At 35.1% G+C, this 17,880-nt stretch overlaps 1 protein-coding gene and 1 non-coding gene across 7 annotated transcripts in view; one reads left to right on the forward strand and one right to left on the reverse strand.

The window, feature by feature from the left end:
* The window catches only part of TEX11 (testis expressed 11), a 311,535-nt gene that overhangs the window by 135,095 nt on the left and 158,560 nt on the right, over positions 1-17,880 (reverse strand). The gene's annotated exons all lie outside the window — the stretch shown is intronic.
* Positions 14,540-14,646, forward strand: LOC112671962 (U6 spliceosomal RNA). Its single transcript, XR_003143946.1, has one exon. It is a non-coding gene; the product is annotated as a U6 spliceosomal RNA (small nuclear RNA).

The following is a 17,880-nucleotide window of genomic DNA, read 5'->3' on the forward strand; positions in this document are numbered from 1 at the left end:
TTACTTTGGTTATGAGATGAACACAGCAAAATGTGGTAGAAAGAACCAATCCCTGAGGTGTGTATTTACAGCACCAAATTACATTAAGCCCCCAAATCTAGGCTTACTTTTTTCTTCTTTTTCTAATTCCTTGAGTTGTAAAGTTAGATTATTTGAGTTTTTTTTAATGTAGGTGTTTATCACTATAAACTTTCTGCTGAGGACAATTTTTGATGCATCCCATAAGTTTGGATATGATGTGTTTCCATTTCCTTTTGTCACAAAATACTTTGCAATTTCCCTTTTGATTTCTTCTTTAACACATTGGTTGTTCAGGAATGTGTTTCTCAACCTCCATGCATTGTTGAGAAACAATGTGAATTGTTTTTCCTCCTGATATTTATTTCCAGGTTTTACCATTGTGTTTGAAAAAGATATCTGATATGATTTCAATCTTCTCAAATTTGTTACAGCTTGCTTGCTAGCCCAACATATGGTCTATCCTGGAGAATGTTCCATGTGTGCTTCAGAGAAATATGTATTCTTGTGCTGTTAAATATTCTATATGTATTTGTAAGGTTCATTTGGTCTATAGTGTTATTCAGGTCCACTATTTATATATTATTTTTCTGTCTGCATGATCTATGCATTGTTGAAAGTGGGTGTTGAAGTCCTTTACTATTTATAATTGCTGCCTACTACTACCTTCAGTGTGTTAACATTTGCTTTATTTGTTTATTGTTAAATTCAAGTATAATTAATATACAGTGTTATATTAGTTTCAGGTGTACAATATAATGATTCAACAATTTTATACATGTCTCAGTGCTCATCAAGATAAGTGTACTCTTAACCACCTTTATTTCACCTATCCCCCTAACCCACCTTTCCTCTGGCAACCACCAATTTGTTCTCTGTATTTAAGAGTCTCTTTTTGTCTGTATCCTTTTTTGTTGTTGTTTTATGTGTTAAATAATGTATGGATGAAATCATATGATGTTTGTCTTTCTCTGACTGAGTTATTTCACTTAATATTATATCCTCTAGACTCTCTAGGTCCTTCCATAGTATTGCAAATGGCAAGAGTTCATTCTTTTTTATGGCTGAATAATTTCCAAGTGTATATATACCACATCATCTTCATTCATCTATCAATGAACAGTTTGTTTGCTTCCAAATCTTGGTTATTGTAAATAATGCTGCAATAAACATAGGAGTGTAATATTTTCAAATTAGTGTTTTCCCTTTTGGCGGGGTAAATATCCAGTAATGGAAATACTGGATCATATAGGAATTCTAATTTTAATTTTTGAAGAACCTCCAAAGTGATTTCCACAGTTGCTCTGCCAATTTGCATTCCTACCAACAGTGCATGAGGGTACCTTTTTCTCCACATTTTTGTCAAAACTTGCTATTTCTTGTGTATTTGAATTAACCATTCTGACAGGTGTGAAATAGTATATCACTATGGTTTTAATGTGCATTTTACCGATGATTAGTGATGCTGAGCATCTTTTTGGTTAGTATTAGTTTTAAATATTTAGTTGCTCTAATGTTCAGTGTATATATATTTACAATTGTCATATCCTCTGGATGAGGTGACCCCTTTATCACTATATAGTGACCTTTGTCTCTGGTGACCAATTTTGACTAAAGTTTATTTTATCTGATATAATTATAGCCACTCCTGCTCTCTTTTCCTTACCATTTGCATGTAATATCTTTTTCAGTCCCTTTCAGTTCATGCATATCCTTAAAGCTAAGTTAGTCTCTAGTAGACAGCATACTGTTGGAATTTTTTTTTATTAAAAATCCATTTATTCTGTGTCTTTGGAGAATTTCTTCCATTTATATTTAAAGTAATTTTGATAGGTATAGACCTACTATTCCCATTTTCTTAACTGTTTTCTTAATTTTTAATTCCTTTGTTCTTTTTTCCCCCTTGCTGTCTTTTTAAAAAATTTATTCTTGTATTAGTATGCTCTTATTCCTTTTTATTTATCTTTTATGTATGTACTATGGGTTTTTTCTTTGTGCTTACCATGTGGTTTACAAAAAGCATCTTTTAGATATAACAGTCTATTTTAAGCTGTTAACAACTTATGTTCAAACGCATAGAGAAACTCTACACTTTTACGTCTTCTCTCCTCACATTTATGCTATTCATGTCACACTTTACATCTTTTTATATTGTAAATCTGTTAACAAATTTTTATAGCTATAGTTATTTTTAATATTATTGTTTTTAATTTTTATAGTAGAGATAAAAGTGATTTACAAACTATCATTACAAAATAAGGGTATTCTGAATTTTATTATATTTTTATAACCTATTGAATGATATTTTGGTTGCTTCTAAGTTTTCACAATTATGAGTAATGTGCAGGATTTTGTGTGGATATTAGCTTACAGTTCATTTGGATAAAATACTAAGAAGGGCAATTACTAGATCATGTTGTGAGAGTATGTCTAGTTTTATAAGAAACTGAAATTATCTTTCAAAATGGCTCTACTATTATTTTTCTTACTAGCAATGAAAGAGAATTTCAATTTTGCCACATTTTCACCAGTATTTGGTTTTGTCAGTGTTTTAGATTTTAGCCATTTTAACAGTTATGTAGTGGTATTGTTTTAATTTGCATTTTCTTGATGAAATATAATGTTGAGAATGTTTTTATATGCTTATTTGCCATCTATATGTCTTCTTTAGTAAGATATATGTTCAAGTCTTTTCCCAAATTTATAGTTCATAATTATAAATTATAACTTTATAATTTATAATTTCTTGTCTTTCTTGCCTTATTATTTAATTCTTTGTATATTTTGGATATCATTTTTTTAACCAAATATGTGTTTTGTAAATATTTTCTCTCACTGTAAGGCTTATGTTTCCATTCCTTAACAATATCTTTCACATAGAGGTTTCTAATTTTAATAATGTCCAAGTACCAATTATTTTTCATCAAATGTGCTTTTGGTGTTATGTTTTTAAAAAGTTATCACTACCAATAAAACTGAAGAAAGAGAAATTAAGGAGTCAATCCTATTTACAATTGCACCCAAAAGCATAAGATACCTAAGGAATAAACCTAACCAAAGAGGTAAAGGATCTATACCCTAAAAACTACAGAAGACTTCTGAAAGAAATTGAGGAAGACACAAAGAGATGGAAAAATATTCCATGCTCATGGATTGGAAGAATATTGTGAAAATGTCCATGCTACCCAGGGCAATTTATACATTCAGTACAATCCCTATGAAAATACCATGGACTTTCTTCACAGAGTTGGAACAAATCATCTTAAGATTTGTGTGGAATCAGAAAAGACCCCAAATAGCCAGGGGAATATTGAAAAAGAAAACCAAAGCCAGGGGCATCACAATGCTGGATTTCAAGCTATACTACAAAGCTGTGATCATCAAGACAGTGTGGTACTGGCACAAAAACAGACACATAGATTGATGGACCAGAATAGAGAACCCAGAAGTGGGCCCTCAATTCTATGGTCAACTAATATTCGACAAAGCAGGAAAAACTATGCACTGGAAAAAAGACAGTCTCTTCAATAAACGGTGCTGGGAAAATTGGACAGCTACGTGCAGAAGAATGAAACTAGGCCATTCTCTTACACCATACACAAAGATAAACTCAAAATGGAGGAAAGATCTCAATGTGAGACAAGAATCCATCAAAATCATAGAGGAGAACATTGGCAATACCCTTTTTGAACTTGGCCACAGCAACATCTTGCAAGATACATCTATGAGGGCAAGGAAAACAAAAGCAAAAATGAATTATTGGGACTTAATCAAGATAAAAAGCTTCTGTACAGCAAAAGAAACAGTCAACAAGGGTAGCCCGGGTAGCTCAGCAGTTTAGCGTCACCTTCGGTCCATGGGGTGATCCTGGAGACCCAGGATCGAGTACCGCGTTGGGCTCCCTGCATGAGGCCTGCTTCTCTCTCTGCCTGTGTCTCTGCCTCTCATTCTCTCTCTGTGTCTCTCATGAATAAATAAAATCTTTAAAAAAGAAACAGTCAAGAAAACTAAAAGACAACCCACAGAATGGGAGAAGATATTTGCAAATGACATCAGATAAAGGGCTAGTATGCAAGATCTAGAAAGAACTTATTAAGCTCAACAGTAAAGAAACAAACAATCCAATCATGAAATGGGCAAAAGACATGAACAGAAATTTTACCAGAGGGGACACAGCTATGGCCAACAAGCACATGAGAAAATACTCTGCATCACTGTCCATCTGGGAAATACAAATCAAAACCACAATGAGATACCAGCTCACACCAGTGCGAATGGGGAAAATTAACAAGACAGGAAACAACAAATGTTGGAGAGGATGTGGAGAAAGGGGAACCCTCTTGCACTGTTGGTGGAATGTGAACTGGTGCAGCCACTCTGGAAAACTGTGTGGAGGTTCCTCAAAGAGCTAAAAATAGAACTGCTCTATGACCCAGCAGTTGCACTGCTGGGGATTTACCCCAAAGATACAGATGCAGGGAAATGGCAGGATTGCTGCACCCCAATGTTTATAGCAGCAATGTCCACAATAGCCAAACTGTGGAGGAGCCTCGGTGTTCTTTGAAAGATGAATGGATAAAGAAGATGTGGTTTATGTATACAATGGAATATTCCTCAGCCATTAGAAACAACAAATACTCACCATTTGCTTCAACGTGGATGGAACTGGAGGGTATTATGCTGAGTGAAGTAAGTCAATCGGAGAAGGACAAACATTATATGATCTCATTCATTTGGGGAATATAAAAAATAGTGAAAGGGAATACAGGGGAAAGGAGAGAAAATGAGTGGGAAATATCAGAGAGGGTGACAAAACATGAGAGACTCCTAACTCTGGGAAACGAACAAGGGGTAGTGAAAAGGGAGGTGGACGGGGGGATGGGGTGACTGGGTGATGGGCACTGAGGGGAGCACTTGACGGGATGAGCACTGGGTGTTATGCTATATGTTGGCAAATCGAACTCCAAAAAAAATACAAAAAATTAATAAATAAAACTTAAAAAATAATAAAAAAATAAAAAGTCATCACTAACCTGGAAGAAATAGATGAATTTCAAGAAACATATAAATTAACAAAACTGCAACAGGAAGAAATAGAATACTTTGAATAGACTAATAAGTGGCAAAGAAATTGAATGATCAAACATATCCTAACAAACAAAAGTCCAGGATCAAATAGCTTCGCAGGTAAATTTTACCAAACACTTAAAAAAGAGTTAATACTCTTTTCATATATTCTCAAACTATTCCAAAACATAGAAAAGGAAGCAAAACTTCCAAATTCATTCTATGAAGCCAGTATTACCCTGATACCAAAACCAGATAAAGACTCCACTGAAAAAGAAAGATTGAGGCCGGGGGATGCCTGGGTGGCTCAGCGGTTGAGCATCTGCTTTTGGCTCAGGTCATGATCCCAGGGTCCTGGGATTGAGTCCCACATTGGGCTTCCTGCATGGAGCCTGTATCTCCCTCTGCCTATGTCTCTGCCTCTCTCTGTGTGTCTCTCATGAATAAATAAATAAAATCTTTTTAAAAAAGAAAGAAAAATTGAGGTCAGTATCCTTGATGAATAATGGATGCAGATTCTCAATAAAATACTAACAAACCAAATCCAACAGTACACTGAAAGAATCATTCACCAGGATCAAGTGGGATTTATTCCTGGGTTATAATGGTAGTTCAGTATTCACAAATCAATCAATGTGATAGATCACATTAATAAAAGAAAGGTAAAAAAATATGATCCTCTCAATAGATACAGAAAAAGCATCTGACAAAGTACAACATCCATTTAGGATAGAAGCCCTCAACAAAGTAGGGTTAGAGGGAACATAACTCAACATAAAAAAGGCCATATATGAATAACCCACAGCTAACATTATCCTCAATGGGGAAAAACAGAGCTTTTCCTCTATGGTCAGGAATATTTTTCCCAGAGCTAGAACAAACAAACCTAAAATTTGTATGGAGCCACCAAAGTCCCCAAATAGCCAAAGCAACCTGGAAAAGAAGATCAAAGCTTGGAAGCATCACAGTTCTGACTTCACGTTATATTACAGAGCTGTAGTGATCGGGATAGTATGGTACTGTCATAAAAACAGACACTTAGATCAATGGAACATAATAGAAAACCCAGAAATGTACCCACTTTCACATTCAGAAATGTACCCACCCAGAAACTAGACCACTTTCTTACAGCACACACAAAAACAAATTTAAAATGGAGACCTGAAACCATAAAAATCCTAGAGGAGAACACAGGCAGAAACCTCTTTGACATCAGCCATAGCAACTTCTTTCTAGGTATGTTCCTGGAGGCAAAGGAAACAAAAGTAAAAATAACCTATTGTAACTACATCAAAATAAAAAGCATCCACAGAGCAAATGAAATAATCAACAAAACTAAAAGGCAGCCTACAGAATGGGAAAAGATATTTGCAAATTACATATCCAATAAAGGGTTAGTATCCAAAATATATAGAGAAGTTATAAAACTCAACACCCCAGAAACAAATATTCCAACCAAAAAATGGGCAAAAGTCATAAGCAGACGTTTCTCCAAAGACCTACATATGGGGGGCACCTGGGTGGTTTAGTCAGTTAAGTGACTGACTATCGAGTTTCAGCTCAGGTCATGATCCTCAGGGTCGTGAGATTAAGCCCTGGGTGGAGTCTGCTTAAGATTCTCTCTCTTCCTTTCCCTCTGCCCCTCCACCATCCCATTTGTGCTCTGTCTCTAGGGAAAAAAAGAAACAAAACAAATAAGCAAAGGGAAAATAAGGAGAGAGGGGTAGACAAACCAAGAAATAGACTCTTTTTTAACTATAGAGAACAAACTGAGGACTACCAGAGGGAGGTGGGTGGGGCAAAGAGTTAAACAGGTGATGGCAATTAAGGGGTGCATTTGTGATGAGCACTGGGTGTAGTACGGAAGTATTGAATTACTATATTGTACACATAAAACTAGGAAATGTTATAAAAGTTAAAAGGAGGGAAAATTTTAAAGTTAAAAAATAGTGAAAATCATATATATTTTTCAGAATAAAAGATAAACATTTTTTTAAAAAGAAGACACCCAAAGAGATCAATTGAATCCTTATGAACATCTCAATGCCATTTTTGTTTTATATAGAGCTTTTTTAAAAAATCCTATAATTCATATGTAATCTCAAGGGACCCTAGGTTGCCAAAAAAAGTCTTGGAAGAAAAGAACAATCTTGGAAGACTCACACCTCCTAATTTCAAAACTTAGTACAAAGCTACAGTAATTAAAAGTGTGATACTTGCATACGGACATACAGACCAATGAATTAGGATAGAAAACCCAGAAATAACCCTTCACATATATGTTCAAATGATGTTAGACTAGGGTGCAAAGACCATTCAATGGAAGGAGGACAGCCTTTTCAACAAACGATGTTGGGAAAATAGGATATCCACATGTAAAATAATGAAGTCAGATACAAAACGTTAACTCAAAATGGATCAAAGACCTACATGGAAAAGCTAAAATTATAAGTCTTAGGAGAAAACTTAAGGGGAGGGGCACCTGGGTGGCTCAGTGGTTGAGCATCTGCCTTTGGCTCAGGTTGTGATCCTGGGGTCCTGGGACTGAGTCCCACATTGGGCTCCCTGCAGGGAGCGTGTTTCTCCCTCTGCCTATGTCTCTGCCTCTCCCTGTGTGTCTCTCATGAATAAATAAATAAAATCTTTAAAAAAAAAAGACAGAAAACTTAAGGGGAAATCATGACATTGGATTTGGTGGTAAATTCTTGGATATGACGCCAAAAACACAGGCACCAAAATAAAAAATAAGTATTTGGACTTCATCAAAATCACAAAATGTTTGTGTTTCAAAGGACACTATCAAGAAAGGGAAAAGACAATCCATAGAATAGAAGATATTTGCAAATCATATATTGATAATAAGTTAATATCCAGAATATTAAAGGGCTCCTACAACTCAACAACTCTAAAATAAACAACCCAATTAAAAAATGGGCAGAAAGACTTGGAATTTCTCCAGAGAAGATATACAAAATGCCCAATTATATGGCCAATAAGCACATGAGAAGATGCTCAACATCAGTGCTCATTAGGGAAATGCAAAGCAAAAATACAAGAAACTACTTCATACCCATTAGGATAGATATTATCAAAAAACTAGGAAATAACAATTGTTGATCAGGATGTGGAGAAATTAGGACACCTGTGCTTTCTGGTGGGAATATAAAATGACACAGCCATCATGTAAAACAGCGGCTGTTTCTCAAATGTTAAACATAGAATTACCATGTAATTCCACAATTCTATTCCTAGGTATATACACAAAAGAACTGAACACAGGGACTCAGATACTTGTATATCTAGTTGATAGCAATTTTATTTACAAAAGCTAGAAGGTGGAAGCATCCACAGATGGATGGATAAATGAAAAGTGGTATATATATATATACACATACATACACATACAGTGGAATATCACTGAGCCTTAAAAAGTTAGGGAATTCTGATGCATGCCACAACATGGATGAACCTTGAGGACATTATGCTATGTGGTGTAAGGCAGTCAGAAATGAACAAGTATTGTATGATTTTACTTATGTGAGGTATCTAAAGTAGTCAAAGCCATAGAAATCGAACACAGAATTCTGGTTGCCAGGGGTTGGGGGTTGAGGAAAGTAAGAAGTTATTGTTTAATAATGGGCACATAGTGTCAGTTTGCATAATAAAAAGAGCTCTGGAGATGGATGCAGAATATTGTGTATGTATTAATGCCACAGAACTTAAATGGTTAAGGGGCACATCGGTGGCTCAGTCAGTTAAGTGTCTGCCTTCGGCTCAGGTCATGATTTCAGGGTCCTGGGATCGAGCCCCACTTTGGGCTGCCTGCTTAGTGGGGAGTCTGCTTCTCCCTCTCCTTCTGCCCCTGCTTATGTTAGCTCTCGCTCACTCTCCCTCAAATAAATAAAATCTTTAAAAAATGGTTAAAATGGCATATTTTACCATAATTTTAAAAATCAATTACAATTGATTTCTAATGATACAATAAACAAGAAAAATATAATAAATTTGACTTTATTAAAATAAACCCATAATACACATACTAGAATTGTTGAAACTGAAAGGACTGAAAATACCATATATTGTCAAGGATGTGAATGAACTGGCACATTCACCATTGATGGCAGGAATGTAAAATGGTACAACTCCTTTGGAAAACAGTTTGGTGGTTTCTTATAAACTTAAAAATATAGTTATCACATAACCCAGCAATTCCACCTCTGGATATTTCCTCAGAGAAATCAAAACAAATATCCACACAAAGACTTCTACCTTGAATGTTTATAGCAGCATTGTTCAAGATAACCTCAAACTGGAAAAACCATAATGTCATCAAGAGATGAACAGATAAATAAATCGTGGCATATCCATACAATGTAATACTACTCAGGAATAAATAGGAACAATCTATTGATATATGCAACAACATGAGTGATTCTCCAAAACATGATGATGACTGAATGAAGCCAGACCAAAACAAAAACAAAAACCAAAAGCACATACTGTATGATTACATGTATATGAAACTCTAGGAAAGATAAATGTAATCAATAGTGATGTAAAGTGACTAATAGTCACTGTCTGGGGCTGAGAATGGAGATGGAGATTGACCTGGAAGGAACACAAGGAAATCTTTTAAGGTAATAAAATATTCTGTATCTGGATTGGGTAGTTAGGTACACTAGGGCATATATTTGTCAAAATTATCTAACTGTATACTTAAAATGAGTGTTTCTTAGTATAAATTATACTTTGATAAATTTGATTTTTAAAGTAAATTAATAATGATTTGTAAGGATCCCTTCAGTTCTATAATTCAATAATCTATGAATTTATGAACTCCAAAAAATCTTTGACTATTATAGATTTTACCAGATTATAATGATATTTTAGAGCAATATGTTAGAAGAGATCTTAAAATTCTCTTAGTCAAAAAAATTCTTCTGATGCTTGAATCTTCTTTATAACATTAACACCAAGTAGTCACTCTCTGCTTAAATACCTTCAGGGAGAGGGAATTTACTATATTTTAAGAAAATCCATTTCAGTTTTAGACAGGTCTAATCATTATAGTTTCCTTATGATGACCTGAAATCTCACTCCTTGTATGTCTCACCCATTGAAATAGGCATAGAATAAATTTAATTTTTTTAAAGGTTTTTATTTATTTTTTCATGAGAGACAGAGAGAGAGAAAGAGGCAGAGACACAGGCAGAGGGAGAAGCAGGCTCCATGCAGGCAGCCTGACATGGAACTCGATCCTGGGACTCCAGGATCATGCCCTGGGCCAAAGGCAGGCGCTAAACCACTGAGCCACACAGGGATCCCCAGAAAAAAAATTAATTTTTAAAAAATATTTTGTTTATTTGAGAGCGAGAGAGAGCATGAGAGAGAGATAACGAGCAGGAGGGAGGGACAAAGAGAGAAGCAGACTCCCCACTGAGCAGGGAGCCCAATATCATGACTTGAGCCCAAGATAGACGCTTGACTGATGGAGCCACCCAGGCGCCTGGAATAAATTTAATTATTTTACTCTTTGATAGCCATTCAAATATTAGGAGAAAGCTATTATGTTCCTCCTAAATCTTCCATTTTCCAAATTTAACATCCATATTTCCTTTAACTATTCTTCAAATAAGATGGCTCTTACCATCCTGAGTGCCTTCTCCTTGGCACATTAGAGTTTGTCAATATCCTCCTTCAAAAGTGTTACCTCTTAATCCTACACAGTATTATAGGTATGCTATAACCAGAGCAGAATACAGGGTGATTATCACTCCTTCACATTTCTATTGATGCAACCTAATTGGTTTTTTTTTTTAAAGATTTTATTTATTCATGAGAGACACAGAGAGAGGCAGAGACAGAGGCAGGGGAAGAAGCAGGCTCCCCACAGGGAGCACGACATGGGACTTGATCCCAGGACTCTGGGATCACAACCTGAGCCAAAGGGAGACATTCAATCACTGAGTCACCCTGGCACCCCATGATGCAACCTAATTTGAATTAATTTTCTCAGCATTATTGGCTGGTGTTGAGCTTACAGTCAACTAAAAACATCACAAATCTTTCACATGTGCTGCTCTTAAGCCACATTTCATCTATTCTGTTCTTGTACAGTTGTTTTTAGGGATCCAAGTATGGGATATATTGTTATTCTGTTTGTCTTCATCTTATCCAAATGGGCTCATCATTTCAGCCTATTGAGGTCTCTTCAGATTTGCCTGTTTTCTAACATATTGGTTACTCTTTTCAGCTTCAGGTCATATATATACCCAATCAGTATTCACAAAGGTCCTTATCTACATATTCTGATTCTAAATTCATATGATATTCACCACATAATTTGATACTTGATTATACATTTTTATTAATTTGTAATTATGTTGTATGTGTAAATCTTGTTTCCATAAAAATATTTTAAGCTTATGTATAGAAAGAATCATGTATTCTACTTATTCTATAATACCAGGCACAGATTAGGCATTCAATAAATATTTGTTGACTTAAAACCTCAATTATGGTATTTTTATGGTATAGCTATATCAGGAATGAGCCACAACTGACCTTCATCTAATGTTTACTTAAGTGATTTCTTTTACATCCATACAGATATATTTGTGGGAATGGCTACACCAGCCAAAGCATCACAAAATCAATGACTAGCTGTTATAATAGAAACAAAGGCCACAGTGCCACCTAGTGAACATTACTAGTTTACTTCTGATCACAAGGTCACTTTCAGTACTACAATGGAAAGGCATGATTTTTTTTAGAACTCCATATAGTTAGTAGAACCAATATAAAACCAACACATGAGATGTGGTAGTCTTCACTTTAGGTCATATAAATACTCTATTAATAGTATCATTTTTTTCTTAGATTTTATCTATTTATTCAAGACACACGGAGAGAGGCAGAGACATAGGCAGAAGCAGCACCCCACAGGGAGCCTGATGAGGGACTCAATCCCAGGACCCTGGGATCATGACCTCAGCTGAAGGCAGACACTCAGGCACTGAGCCACCTAGGTGCCCCAACAGTATCATCCTGTAACTGTTGTAATTCTTACTGCCATGCTGTGCTTTGAAATCGTGCTTTAGTTTCATCAACCTATAGTAGTACTAATGACACTTCATGTAGCTAAATTGCAGTTGTAAGCTGAGGATGAGATTCCTACACTGAGTTAAAGAGTGCTCAATTGTACATTACCATTAATTTTACTACAGACTATCACCAAAACAATCCATTCTTCATCTCTTAATGAAAATTAAGGGTATTAAGATATTATGATTTGCAGCAAAATCCCATTATATCAAGTTGTGATCAACTGTTCCTATACTTAGAACCCAAGTTCATTTCCTCTATACTGAAAGTCTGCCTATTCGAGCCTATGACTTACACTTAATTTTATTATATTATTTTTGAGAATTTTTAAGATACCAGACTTAAGATACTATAAATTCCCCAAAGTCAGAGATGATGTCTATGAAACTACATAGTTTAATATTGTCTCATACATAGTACTGAAGATATTCTCAATGGATAATGGCAATGAAAAATTTACACATATATAACTTTGAAAATAAACCAAAGAAATTACTTATATTTAGAATTGCTATCTCAAAAAGATGTTGCCAAATGTATGAACTAATGAATCCATAACATAATCTACTAAGAGTTCAGAGGAATATATTCTCCAACTCCTTTAACTCATCCAAATTAACTTCTGACCTATGATTTAATATTTTATTTTAAAGCAGAATAAAACAGAATGTGTTTCTCTCTTCCAAAAAGAAAGGAACTGAGCTATAGAAAATTCTAATGGGATGATTTCCAAAATAACGTAAACTCCTTCAGTTCTAATAATCAAGCATAGATCTTGATCACTTTTGGTTTCCAATTATCCACAGTAGCAAGGTCAGAAACAACATGAACAAATGCAATTCCTTTAATCACAAGAAATTGACAGGTATTTATTGAGTCTCTTTGACTATACATTAGGCTCTATGCTAGCTATCAGAGAAAATAAAGTAAGATATGGTCCTTGTCTCAAGGAGGTGGCAATCTAATAGGGGGCTAAGTCAGGTATGCAAATAACTATAATACAATGCAGAATATGAGTACCTAGGTATAAACAGAGGTGTTATGAAGTTCTAGAGGAAAAGCAAGACTCAGAAATTTCCTTATCAAGCCAAGACTGTCATAAAAAAGTTTCATAAGGTAGAGATGCAGGGAAAAGTTCATTTGCAATGGAGAAGCATGGAAAAAGGTACAGAAGTAGAAAAGCATAGATCATGGTTTGGAAGCTGCAAATAATCCAATTTAGGATAAACACAGTATACATATAATGGAAATAAAATAGGATTATGTTATTTCTAGATTATGGAGGACCTTAAGCACCGAGGAATTTTGTCTTTATTTATAGGGAGTAACTGAAGATTATAGAGTGGCTCCCTGTAATTGGTTAGAAGATTATTCCAATAATGATAAAGATGATGAAAGCTTGGGCTAGAGTAGAGAGGTAAAGATGGGAGAGAAGACAGCTGGGAAAAATCTGCAGAAGTAGAACTGATCAGATGTGGCACATGATGAATACATGGGAAGAAGTAATCCAGGAATCTAAAAATTTCAGTCTCAGATCACTGAATATGCCCAAAATAGTAAAAAAAGTGAATGTGGGCTATGAGAAAGATCCGGGCTACACATACAGATTTAGGAATGAAGAATTAAAACTAAGATGGATTACTGGGAGTAGAGTGTACAGAAGAAAAAAAAAAAGAAGAGACCAGAGAATAAATTCACTCAACAAATGTTTATTAAAACATCTATGAAGCATGGTTGTGGGTGTCAGAGATAAAATAGTGAACCAGATAACAAGATAAAGATAATACCTACCCTCATCCAATATTTATTTGGTGAAAAGAACCAGTAACAGAAATAGAGAAGGAATAGCCACAGCAATAAATAGGATTAAGAGAAGATGTCATAGAAGCCAAACACAAAGTTTCCAGAAGGATGAAATAGTTGACAGTATTACATTGTTTTGTGCTAGAGAGATCAGAGGACAAGAAGGACTAAGAAAAGATCATTGGACTTGATCATTAAAAGGTTACTAGTGATCTTCAAAAGATCGGTTTATAAACTCAAAGATGTGAAAATCATCAAGAGAGCAGTAGGTGATAAAATCAAAAACCTTAGAGTCAGTCTTGTCTATTCTTTCTCTTCTATCTTACATCTGGTATGTCGGGGAATTCTGTCATCTTTACTTTTATAATCTATCTAGAATCTGATCCCCATCCACAATTCTACCCTGGTCTATGCCACCTCATCTCTTGCCTAGATTATTTCAATGGCCTCCTAAATGGTCTCCTGCTTCCACCCTTGCACTCACCCTAGCCTATTCAATACAGTGGTAAGAGTGATCTTATTAAAATGCAGATCATAAGGTCATACCATGCTCAATTTGGCAGCACATATACTAAAACTGGAACAGTACAGAGAAGATTAGCATGGCCCCTGCACAAGGATGACATGTGAATTCATGAAGTGTTCCATATTTTTAAAAATTTTAAAAATAAAATGCAAATCAAATCATGTCATTTCTTTGCCCAGAGCTCCCCAATGGCTCCCCATCTCACCTAGAGTTAATGATAAATCTTTACAATGAACTATAAGATCTTTCTTACATAATCCATCTCCCCACTATTTCCCTGATCACAGCTCCTACTTTTCTTAATATTGTGCTGAAGTCACACTAGTCCCTTTGCTATTCCTCAGATGCCCCAGGTATGCTCTTATCCCCACAACCTTTGCACTTGCTATTCCTGCTATTTGGAATGCTATGCTTTTGTTTTTGTTTTGTTTTGTTTCCAGATATCTACATAGCTAGCTAGATCCCTCATTTCCTCAGGTCTCTACTCAAAAACCACCTTCTCACTGAGGCCTTCTTGGCCACCCTATCTAAAATTTCAACCTTTATTCCTCTTCTAAAACATTTAATACAAAAAAAACATTTAATACCACCCTTTCCTTCATCACTCTTTAATATATAACAGGGTCAGCAAACTATGGCCTTTGAACCACTTCTAAGCTACCATCTATTTTTGTAGTTCACAAGCTAAGAAGGGTTTTATATTTTTCAAAGGTTGAAAAAATCGAGAAGAATAATATTTTATGACACACAAAAATTATATGAAATTCAAATTTCAGTGTTCCTAAATAACAAAGTTTTATTAGGACAAAGCCATGCCAATTTGTTTACATATGGTCTATGGCTGTTTTCATGGTATAACAGCAGAATTGAATAGTTGCAACAGAGAATTGCATGACATAGAAAACCTAAAATATTTACTACTTGGCTCTTCACAGAAATTTTGCTGACCTCTGTAATATACCATAATATTCATTTTTAAATTTTCTGTCCTAGGAGAATAATAAACTCCATGAATGTAGGTGTTTTGTCTATTTTGTTCATTACTATATCCCAAGGCCTAGGATAGTATTTAACATAGATAGTCAATAACCATTTTTTAAAATAAATGGGCACTGAGAAAATATTGGCAGTAATTTTAGGTTCAAAAGTTTGGTGATAAAATGAAGAACAAAGAACTATAATTTTATTAGGATGACAAGATTGAAGGAAGTTTTTTTTTTTTTTTTAATTTTATTTTTTTTTGTTTTTTTTTGGTTTTTTTTTTTTAATAAAGAAGACCTCAGAATAATTGTTGTGATGGGGAAAGAAATAGTTGAGAGAAAAATATTAACAAGCTGAAGTTGAGAATTGTAGAGAAGGCCCTCAAAAAAAGTTCCTTCTAAGAGATAAGAAGAAGAAAGGAAGAGTAAAGAAAGGAGAAGTTGATGAAGTTCATGTGAGTGGCTATGAGTTCAGAAAATTACAAGATAAAGTATTTTGCTAAAGGGAAGGGTAAGGCATGGTGGTTTGAGGACAAAAAATTTGTGAGGAATATGACAGAAAGTTAGTAAGGGTCAGTTTTACCTAGCTGAAAAACCATACAATTTAAGCAGGTCCAGTAAACATGGTTTCATAAACTATTCTGAACAATGTTCAAGTAGCTCAAGGGAAGAAGTGAAAAAAGCATTTGACAATGAAAATTAACAAGGGAAGGTGGGAATAGTAAAATAGTAAAATATAATGGATTGTGTAATTTCTTTTCACCTTTCTCTTTGTGCATTAAGAGAGTATTCCCTACATATGGAAGATACCAAATCAATGTTTGCTAAGTTCAAGACAAGAAGGATGAAAGAGAAAAATAACACTAACAGTAATCAACAAGATTACCTTGAACATACTGAAAATAACTTTTGGTTTTACTACCAATCTGGCCTTCAGTGATATAATCACACACTGATTATACACTATTAGGACATGCCTGGTTTCCTGCTCTCCTCTTCTTCACCTTCTTACTAATACGATTTGAATTCCATATTATAGGCTTAGTCCTATCCTAGGATCAAATTTGACATTAGTTAGAGGAGACTTAAGAAGCATTGTTTCAGGGCACCTTGCTGGCTCAATCGGAGGAACACATGACTCTTGATCTCAATGTCTTGAGTTCAAGCCCCACACTGGGTGTTGAGGCTACTTTAAAAAAAGAAGCACTGCTTCAAGTCTTGAAAGATTCTATCTACTCACTTCATATTCTCCTAGAAACTGCATCCCAGCCTGGCCCCCTATGCCTAACCTCCACTCTTAAAAACAACCTCATATTCTAGCCTCATATTCTAGGTGTACCTGGGTGGCTTAGTCAGTTAAGCATCTGCCTTTGGCTCCGGTCTTGATCTCAGGGTCCTGGGATGGAGCTGCATTTTGGGCTCCCTGTTCAGCTGGGAGTCTGCTTCTCCCTTTCTCTTTGCCCCCCTCCCTGCTTGTGCGAGCTGTCTCTCAAATAAATAAATAAAATCTTTAAAGATCTGCCCATTAGGATACTCTGAGGCCAGCTGCTTGGTTGAGTCAAAGGCAACTATGTCTTGTTCATATCTATAACCCCTCAGAGACTATCACAGTATCTTGTACTGCACTCTTTCTATCTGTATTAGCTGAACAGATAGCAGAACAGATACCCTTCCTTGGCCTGAAAAGACAATCATCCAAATGGCATATCTGACTCCAAATGCAGGTCCTTCCCATTCTGCCAGGCCAACATAAATCATGAAACTTAAAATAACTTTCTGATCACTTTTATATCTTTAAGCAGTAAGCAATTATCTTTCTGAAATAGTTAATGGTATCTTATGCAGAAAATTTGTGTGATAATCTGTTTTTCAGGTCTTTATGTAAACAGTAGCGTCAATTATCATTCTGAAACACTTAAATGCTAGGCTGTGCTGAAATATCATGAACTAAGTAAGTAATACTTCAACTTCTCTTCCCGAACTATAAATTTTTAATATACAAACTAAATGGTAAATATTCTTTTGAAAGAAAATTGAAGTATTTAGTCAAATAAACAACCCTTCAAAGTAAACAAAAACTCAAAGAAAATGTCTGGAATACAACCAGTAATCATATATTTTCCCCTAAACTTGTCATTAAAACCTGAAAAGCAACAAAAGCCTTCATATTTTATCTGGGTCTACACTTGTCTTTCTCACTTGTCCTTCCACAAGCCAATACCTTCCCCCACTTATGTGTATACTATGATACCCAAAAAAAGAAATGTTCCAATTGCTCTAGGAAGTATGAATGGCTCGATCTTTAAATAGATTTTTATCTCATTCACCTCTTAGAATTTTGTTCTGATAATCAATTGCTAAAAATTTTCCAGAGTGGTTGGA

The sequence above is a fragment of the Canis lupus genome, chromosome X (genome assembly GCF_003254725.2).
Source record: "Canis lupus dingo isolate Sandy chromosome X, ASM325472v2, whole genome shotgun sequence".
NCBI lineage: Eukaryota > Metazoa > Chordata > Mammalia > Carnivora > Canidae > Canis > Canis lupus.